The sequence below is a fragment of the Panthera uncia genome, chromosome B4 (genome assembly GCF_023721935.1).
Source record: "Panthera uncia isolate 11264 chromosome B4, Puncia_PCG_1.0, whole genome shotgun sequence".
NCBI lineage: Eukaryota > Metazoa > Chordata > Mammalia > Carnivora > Felidae > Panthera > Panthera uncia.
Window position 1 is genome coordinate 26,209,749 of NC_064809.1, and position 9,911 is coordinate 26,219,659.

Genomic DNA, 9,911 nt, shown 5'->3' on the forward strand with positions numbered 1-9,911 from the left:
TGGAAACTGAGCCTGGTGCCAGCCCGACTCTCTCCCAGAGTCACATGGTTCCCCTGGTTTCTGTCCAGGACCCAGGGCTGCCGAAGGTGGAGCCAGTGATGCCTAAACACAAATTTAGTCCTTGGATTTTCTAAGCCAAGTAAATTCAGCGTTTCAAAACACTCTTACATTTTAAAAAACTCAGGCTTTCCAAATACTGCAAAATTCTGGACTTCCAAATAGCTCCAGCCTTTGCTTCACGTTGAACATGCACTTGCGACGTCAAAGACATGGTCTATCTCCAAACAAACAAAGGGGGACTGAAACAAACCTGAGCCCTCAAAGCCTATCAAAAGTGAAAAGCGTTGTTTTGCAAAAATGTCGCAGGATTTTTTAATGGGGAAAAAAATGAAGTTGTACTAATTTATTAATAGATGAAAGCACATTTTCATCTTTTATGTGCAATTAGTTACAAAGGAGAGTGTCTTTAAAACATAAGGACCAGATTCTCCCTTGGCCCAAGTAAGTATCTTCAATTAATCTCCTAAAAGAGCCTGTAATAATCCCAAAGCTAGTTGCTGGTCTCTTGACGCCAAAATCCAAATTAAATCTTATTATCCTTTCTAGTAGGACACAGGAAAGGCATACCAATTTAAATCCGCAGAAACCCCAAACCTCATTTTTGCCAATCATTTTAGCATTTTCTCCCTTGAAATCTTTTATAAGAGCTGCCTTAAAGACAAAGTGGGCTGATGTGAGCTTCTCTTTGGCCTATCTTCTCTCACTGTTTATTGGAGATGCTAACGACTGGGGAAATGCATGGATTGTGCAAAAACCAGAAATGGAAAGTTCGAATACTCCACAAACCAGGTTACCAGTCAAAGGGAAAATATTAAAAAAAAAAAAAAAAAAAAAAAGTTTCCCCAAATCCCCAGATGAAATGAGAAATAATAACCCCCTGGACGTGCCCATGATTTTTAACAACCGTGGAAGGCTTGGTTGAGTTAATATCAAATATTATTACCACATCTGGGTTAGCAAGTGGGATTTCCAACGCAATCTTGGATCCCTGACTTTTCTTTTGCAACCTCATTAGGGACATAAACCCGGCCACGAAAACGTATCCAGATTTACGACCAGCATCATCTTCTTTTCAAAACGGTGAGACATGTAAGGCCAAGGGCAAAATCCTGGGGCCCGGTGCATATGGGGAGTAGCTGTAAAATGGGGACCTGGCCAGGCGGCAGTGGCTTGGGATCAGACTGATTCCCCACCACTCCCAGAACAGACTGGGGCCTCAAAAGCCCACCTTTTGAGCACTCAGGGGTTTGGGTGGGGCACCGGAGCTCTGATGACAATCGGGAGAAGGAAATGACTACTTCGAAGAGGGTCAGAATGCCCCAGTCAAGGTCAGCCACTGTGAGCAGAAGTACACTTGTCAATTAGCTCGTGGAAAGGGTAGCAGGCACAGCAGCGAGGGGCTGGTCTTGTTTGGCATTCTGCTGCACCACTGCTGTGTCCAGAAAGGAAAGCGAGGGCCGCCTGGGTGGCTCAGTCGGTTAAGCCTCCGACTCTTGATTTCTACCCAGGTCATGCTCTCAGGGTTATCGATCTCAGGGTTAGTGAGTTGGAGCCCCACTTGGGACTCTGCCTGGATGGCACGGAGCCTGCTTGGGATTCTGTGTCCCTCACCCCCTTCCCCACCCCTCCCCTGGGTGTGCTCTCTCTCTCTCTCTCTCAAACATAAATAAATAAACATTTTAAGAAAGAAGAAAGTGAACACTGCAGTCATATTTCACAGTGAGATGGGTTGGTTTGTGGAGAGTTGGGTCCCTGGGCTCAATGGTACTCCGCTGAGTTTCCATTGATAGGTCTTATTATTAAGCTCTAAGTGCCAGGCACTTGGAGACTCTTTCTTATGCCAAGTCACTTCATCACAAATATTCATTCAACAAGCACTTAGTGCCCGCTTACTTGGAGCCCAACTTCTGTGTTGCATGTTAAAATGCCACAGGGTAACTTCGGGACTCAGCCTTTTTTCTTCTTCTTTAAAAAAAACAAAAACAAAACAAAACCGAAGTGCAATTGACATCCAACATTATATTAGTTTCAGGGGTACAAACCTATGATTTCGTATTTGTACAGACGGTAAAATGATCACCACAAGAAGTCTCGTTAATATCTGTCATCATAACCTTGTTACAGAATTTTTTTCTTGTGATGAGAACTTTTCAGATCAATTCTCTTAGGAACTTTAAAATAGGCAATACACTATTGACTATAGTCACCACGCTGTCTGTTACATCCCAGTGACTTATTTTATACCTGGAAGCTTTTGCCTTTTGATCTCCTTCACCGTTTGGCCCCTCCCCTACACCCAATCTGTTCTGTGTATCTGTGAACTGGGTTGTTCTGTTTTTTTAAGATTCCACATATAAGTAAGATTATACAGCATTTTTTTTCTCTGTCTGACCCATTTCACTTAGCCTCGTTTATTGCCCTCAAATTCCATCCATGTTGCTGCAAATGGCAAGATTTCATTCTTCGTTATGGCTGAATAGTATTTCACGGTATATACACAGCGTTTTCTTTATCATTCATTCATCAATGGACGCTCAGGTCTTTCCATGTCTTAGCCATCGAAAATAATGCCGCAATGACAGGGAGGTGCACGTATCTTCTCAAGGTAGTATTTTAATTTTTGTTAGATAAATACTCAAGTGGAATTGCTGGCTCATATGGAATTTCTGTTTTACTTTTTTGAGGAACCTCCATACTATTTTCCATAGTGGCTGCAGCAGTTTGCATTCCCACCAACAGTGCACGAGGGTTTCCTCTTCTCTGTAGCCCTACCAACACCTGTTATTTCTTGTCTTTTTGACAAGAACCACTCTAACAGGTGTGAGGTAACATCTCATTGTAGCTTTGATTTGCATTTCCCTGATGATGAGTGATATCGAGCATCTTTTCAGGTACCTCTTGTCCATCTGTACGTCTTCTTTGGGAAAATGTCTATTCAGATCCTCTGCCCATTGTTTAAATTGAATTGCTAGTGTTTTGCGATTGAGTTGTAGGAGTATTTTTTAAATTTTTTAATGTTCATTTTTGAGAGTCGGAGGGCGGGAGGGGCAGAGAGAGAGTGAGACACAGAATCCCAAGCAGGCTCCAGGCTCTGAGCTGCGAGCACAGAGCCCGATGCGGGGCTCAAACTCACGAACCACGAGATCATGACCTGAGCCAAAATCTGAGGCTTAACCGAGTGAGCCACCCAGGTGCTCCTGTGTGAGGTGTTTTTTTTTTTTTTTGAATACATTTTGTATATTAACCCTTTAGCAGATATACGATTTGCAAATATTTTCTTCCATTCAGTAGGCTGCCTTTTCATTTTGTAGATGGCATCCTTGGTTTAAAAAAAGTATTTTGTTAGTGATTATTATTTATTCTCGAGGGAGAAACAGAGAGAGAGACATACAGGGCACGAGTCAGATGTTTAACCGACTGAGCCACCCAGGTGCCCCATCATCCTCAGCTTTTTAATCTGTAAAATGAAGCACTATATGACATTTCTGGAGTTTCTTCCTGTTAAAAACAAAACAAAACAAAACCTCATTTTGATTGGTTTTATTATTTGTTTATAAATAGTTTGTCTTTCATTTATAAACTTCGAGAATCCAGATTCATTACTGTGATGCTTCCTAGATCTAAATTATACACTGGAAAGGTCACCCAAAGATTCAGTTGTTACCGTTGGAGCCTGCCAGCACTGAGAAGGGAGATGAAAGTCAACCGGAATTTTAAACACATGCTTACAAATTTCTGCAAACCTCGGATACAATAAATAAATGACAGCAAGGGAACCAAGACCCATAGAATCATTCCCATAAGACTACTTTCTCACATAATAGTGGCAACAAAAGCAGGATTCCAGCGAAAGGTGGAGCCCTCGCTTTGGTGGACACACCGAAGGCTAGAGGTAGTCTGGCTGGGCCCTCGGACCTCACTTGTGTGGCCCTGAACAGCCACTTGCCACTGACCGGAGCCAGGCGTCGTAAGCCTGCTAGGTTTTGGATTTTTCTTATTGTGGGAGTGCACAGTTGGATTAAGTGATGGAAAAAGTCATGCCACACAGACATTTTCCTTTCAAGAACTTAAGGAGAGTTCAGCCACAGTGCAAGTTCTTTCTGCATTTATCTTGGACTTAAAAAAAATTGGAAATGGCTCTGACACGACATGTTGACATATGAGTACAAATGCGGAAGGTTTGCAAAGATGATGGCAAGAAGAAAGAGGTCGACCAATAGGTGGGCATTTGTGGGGGAAAGTGTCAACAGTGGGGTGGGAAAGACTGAATGTTAATGTGCACGGGCACGTACACACACACACACACACACACACACACACACACACAGATTCTCCCAAAGTTACAGCATGAATGAATGAAGAAATTCTTGGGGTGCCACAAAGTTTAGTGAATGTGTGTTTCATGCAGGAACCGATGCTATTCTAATGTCCCAAACCATGACCCCCAAATTTTAGAGTGTTTGGAACATTAGAGAGCTTTCATTATGCATTCAGCAAATGTCAAAAAGGTCAAAGAATAGAAACAATAAAAGAGCCAGTGCGCGATGAGTGTGGCGTGAAAGACAAAGGATTTGTATCCTATCCCTGCCCAGGTCTCCAGGAGAGGGAAAGTGTTTCAGGGGCAGAGCTGTTTAACCTTGACTGTGCTGGCTCAAAAGTAGCAGTTCCTAATATTTTGGAAGCCCCAGATTCCTTTGAGAATCTGGTCAAATTTGGAGTCTATACCTGAAAATGCACACAAATACTCCCATTTTGCGTACAATCGCTGGAGATTTTCAGATCTCCAGCTCTGGGCTATGAACTCTAACTCAAAGATACCTCTGCACCTTTCCAATGGATGAAGCTGTATGCTGAAAGTTCTCATATTTCTTCACCGAAATAACTACCAAACCCACCTTGTTGCATTTACCTAAGACTTCATTTTCTTCACCGTGGTAATAAAAAGTCATCAACATTGTAATCCCTAAAAATGATGATGATAAGGAGCATACAGTGAGCTCTTATATGTGAGGCAGTATTCTGACAGCTTATATGTATTATCTTACTTGATCTTCGTAGCGACCCTCTTGAAGAAAATGCTGCTATCGTCCCATTTGACAGACGACACAACTGGGGCACAGAGAATTTAAAGTAACAAGTAGCAGTTGGCAGGTTCAGACTCTGAAGTGTGATTTCAGACCTTGCATTCTTACCCTTACCAGTTTCTTCTATGCATAAAAATGTTTCTCTCCTATACATGGAAGTGGAAATTAAAAATAACCACACACAATATAAACACAAGGAACCAAAAAAAAATGTAAAGGAAATGGTTTTATCCTGTTTCCTTATTACTTCAGAGAAATAATAGAGAAAAAAAAATTCAGAGAAAGTCTTAGAATATTTTTAAAAGTTTATTTATTTTGAGAAAGAGGCAGAGAGCACACAGGAGGGGCAGAGAGAGAGGGGGAGAGAGAATCCCAAGCGGGCTCTGTGCTGTCAGCACAGAGCCCAACACAGGTCTCGAACTCATGAACTGTGAGATCATGACCTGAGCCGAAACCAAGAGTTGGACACTTAACTGACTGAGCCAACTAGGCACCCTAAGTCTTAGAATTTTAATCAAAGGATCCATCCCCTCCCTCGTAAGGATGGGTTACTCTCCAATTCCAGTGGTCAGTGGCCACCCATCACATCGCTAAGCCATATGGCCCTGTGTCCTTCCTCTTACTTTACATGGCCACAGATAAGTGGGTTGAAAATCATGTATCCATTCCTTCCTGTCAGCTTATTGCAATCTATGGCAGCTTAGATGGCATAGGATATCACCCATGTGGTCCCATTTTATAAAAACTTAAGTAAGATCAGACTTATTAGTAAGGGTAATAGAATTAGTAGTCAATATGGTTAATTTTATTGAAATGAGGCTGTTAAATAGTAGGATCTTCGCAATAATTTGTAATGAGAAGAGTGGTTTTGAAAATCTTGTATGCCACGTGTTTGTTGGGTTTTTCGCTGGTGAAGTAATAAAAGGGTTGTCGAATTTAGAGATTAATCAATTTTAGTTTACAATAGTGAGTCCAATATATGTGTTTGTGTGTGTTTTTCCAACACCACCTAGCAGTTCTCCAATGCTCAGCAGACCCTGTCTGGGTGTCACACACTTTAACTCATTTCTGACACTATTTGCCTCCAGGTAGGTCCCACAGGTCACGGGCTCAGTCCCACAACAGGCCCTCCACTTCAGATGCCAGTCACAACCCGGACTGTCATCTGCACTTCTGACCAACTGGCTGTAAATTGGAGGCTCCAAAGACCCCCTCCTTGGGTTCAATAAATATCCTGGAGCAGTTCAGTGAACTCAGAGAAACATTTATGTTTACCAGTTTATTATAAAAGAATAAAACTCAAGAAGAGACAGATGGAAGAGATACATAGGGGAAGGCGTGTAGGAAGGGGTACAGAGCCCTCATGTTCTTTCTTAGACATGCCACCTCCTGCAGTTCACCAACCCTGAAGCTCTTTAAACCCCATCCTTTTTGGGTCTTTATGAAGCCTTCATTACGTAGGCACAATGAATGAAATCATTGGCCATTGGGGATCGGACTCCACTTCCAGACTCCCTCCGCTCTGGGAGGTCGGCAGGTTGGGGGGGTGGGGGTGGCGGGGAGGGGGCGTACCGAAAGTTCCAGTCTCCTAATCGCATGGTTGGGGCTGCTGGCAACCAGCCCTATCCTTTGGTGCTCTCCAAAAGTCACCTCATTAACATAAACTCATAAACATAAACATTAACATGAAAGGGATTTGTTATAAATATCAAGACGCCTTTATCACTCTTATCACTTAGGAAATTCCAAGGGTTTTAGCTTTGTGCCAGAAGCAGAATGAAGACCAAATATATATTTCTTATTATAAATCACAACATCACACAAACGTTTCAGGTTTCCTCAACTTTTCTCTTCTAAGTGGCTATCAGCAGTGTGTGAACTAGCAGATTTTTAAACTTATTTTCGAACAATTTTAGATTTAGAGAAAAGTTTCCCAGATAGCATAGAGTCTCCATATACCCTCTACTCAGCTTCTTTAACATTAACATCTGTCATATCCACAGCATATTTGTCAAAACTAAGAAATTAACATTGGCACAGTGCGTCAAAGCCAGGCTTTATTCAGATTTCACTGGATTTTCCAATATTGCCTTTTTTTTTTTTTTTTTTTTGATTCCAGGGTCCAATCCAGGATACTACATTGTATTTAATCATCACATCTTCTTACTGTCTTTTAGTCTGTAACATTTTCCCAGTCTTGTTTTTCTTCACTTTGACACATTTGAAGAGTACCAATGAGGTATTTTGTAGAATGTCCTTCATTTGGGGTTTGACTTATTTTGTCATGATTAGATGATGCTTGTAGATGTTGGGGAAGAAAACCACAGAGGTCAAATGTCCCTCTCATTACATCCTATAACATGACTCCTCCCTGATGAGGTTAACCTTCTACACTGGCTAAGGTGAGGTCCACCAGGTTTCTCCATTATAAAGTTTCTGTTTTCCCCTTTCCCACACTCTGCCTGTTGGAAGCAAGTCACTAAATCCAACCCCTACTCAAAGGGAGGAGAATTAAGCTCCATTTCCTGGAGGGAGATTATCCACATAGATTATTTTAAATTCTTCTGTAAGTAAGATTTGTCCCTTCTCCCCATATATTTATTTATCCAATCATTTATTTATATCAGTATGCACTCATAGATATTTATTTTATTTTCCGAGTTATAATCCAATACTATACTATTTATTTGGTGGTTCAAATTGTTCCAGCTTTGGCCACTAATGTCCTTTCAGTTTGACTCCTCTTTTCCTTGGATATAATATCCCATCCCTCTTCATCTCTCTCTTTTTCAGCACTTCCTTAATATAATTTCTTTTAATGTTTTTATTTATTTTTGAGACAAAGAGAGACAGAGCATGAGCAGAGGAGAGGCAGAGAGAGAGGGAGACACAGAATCCGAAGCAGGCTCCAGGCTCTGAGCTGTCAGCACAAAGCCCGATGCGGGGCTCGAACTCACGAACCACAGGATCATGACCTGAGCTGAATTCGGACGCTTACCCAACTGAGCCACCCGGGGAACCCCAAGCACTTCCTTAATATAATACTAATAAGATGCTCCAGGCAGGCTCGTCCTCCATGCCCCAGTCCTGGAGTCAGCCAATTTTCCAAGAAGTCCAGGTTTCCTTCCTTGGAGAATGGTGCTAGAAGCAAGATCTGGGTCCTGAGTGTGCTCATTGTTACTGAGGGTCACATCCTCTAGGTCCTCTCAGAAGCCAAAGTTAAGAAATAAATGTATACATACTAAGCCATGTACACCCACATACCTACATTTATTTCTCTATCAAAGCTAAAAGATATCAAAGATAGGGGAAAATATAAGTATGTGTGTATACATATGTGTATATCTATCTGAAGATGATAGATAGATAGATAGATAGATAGATAGATAGATATAGATGATAGATACATAGATGAGATACATCGATGATAGGTAATAGATGATAGAAAGATAAATAGATATGATAGATAATCTCTGACTCTAATCCAGCACCACGGGGTTCATTCTAGACTTCCTCTTTTACGTATTTGTAACTTCTTCTGAGAGTGTGAAACCTGGCTCCCATTACTCATAGTTTACTTACTCATTTATTTAATCCTAGTAAACATGTAAAATAGTTTTAGAATTGCTAAATCTTACCCCTATGAGAAACTAATTTACTAACTACAGTACAGTGTTGACACACAGATCTTTTTGGCCTTAGACTTAAGCAGCCAGTGAAAACACTGTTTTCCAAAATTATCTAGATCAATAACTCTTTTCCCACCCCCTTCAGTGAGGTTATGTCAAACATCTGGAACACAGGTTTGTCACAGTCTGCATTCCACCTTGGGAATCCCCCCAACATCTGGACTGATTTTTTTTTTTAATTTGCCTACAGCAAAACTCATTCTTTGTGGTGCCCAGTTCAGTGGGTTTTGAAAAATATGCAGAATCATGTATTCACTCCCCCAGTACCACAAAGAATGGTTTCACTGACCTCAGATCTCCCTTGTGCTCTCCCTTTGTAGTCAACCCCACCCTTAACCCCTGGCAACCACTGACCTATTTTCAATCCCATAGTTTTTCTTTTTCATAATGTCACATAAGTGAAATCCTGTAACATATAGTCTTTTGGGTTTTTTTTCTTTTACTTAGCAAAATGCACTTGAGATTCATCCGTGTTGTGGGACCCGTAGCTCGTTGCTTTTATTGTCGGGTAGTATTCCACTGAATGGATATGCCGAGTTTTGCATACGTTCTTCGGTTGAAGGACATCTGGTTGCCTCCATTTGCAATGATTATGAATAGTTGCTAGAAACATAGGCTAACTTGTTTTCACGCAAACAGAAGTTTTCAGTTCACGCGGATAAATACCAGAAGTGTGATTGTTGATGTAATTGGAAAGTCTATGTTCAACTTTGTCAGAACTGCCTAACTGTTCTCCAAGACGACTATACAATTTTGCATTCCACCAGTGAAGAATGAGACTTCTCACTGACCCACAGCCTCATTGTCTTTGCGGATTGTCTGTTTGATTGATTTTAGTTATTCTAAGAGACGTGAAGCGGTATTTCATTTTGGTTTTAGTTTCCATTTCCCTAATGGCAAAAGATGTTAACCATCTTTTACATACTTATTGGCCATCTTCATGTTTTCTCTGATGAAATGTCTGTTCAGATCACTTGCGCATTTTTCAGTCGGGTGTTGCTGATCTCGCTAAAAATATTTTATTAACGATAACAAGTTATAGCAAGACATTTTGGGCTTTTAATACAACTTTTAAGGG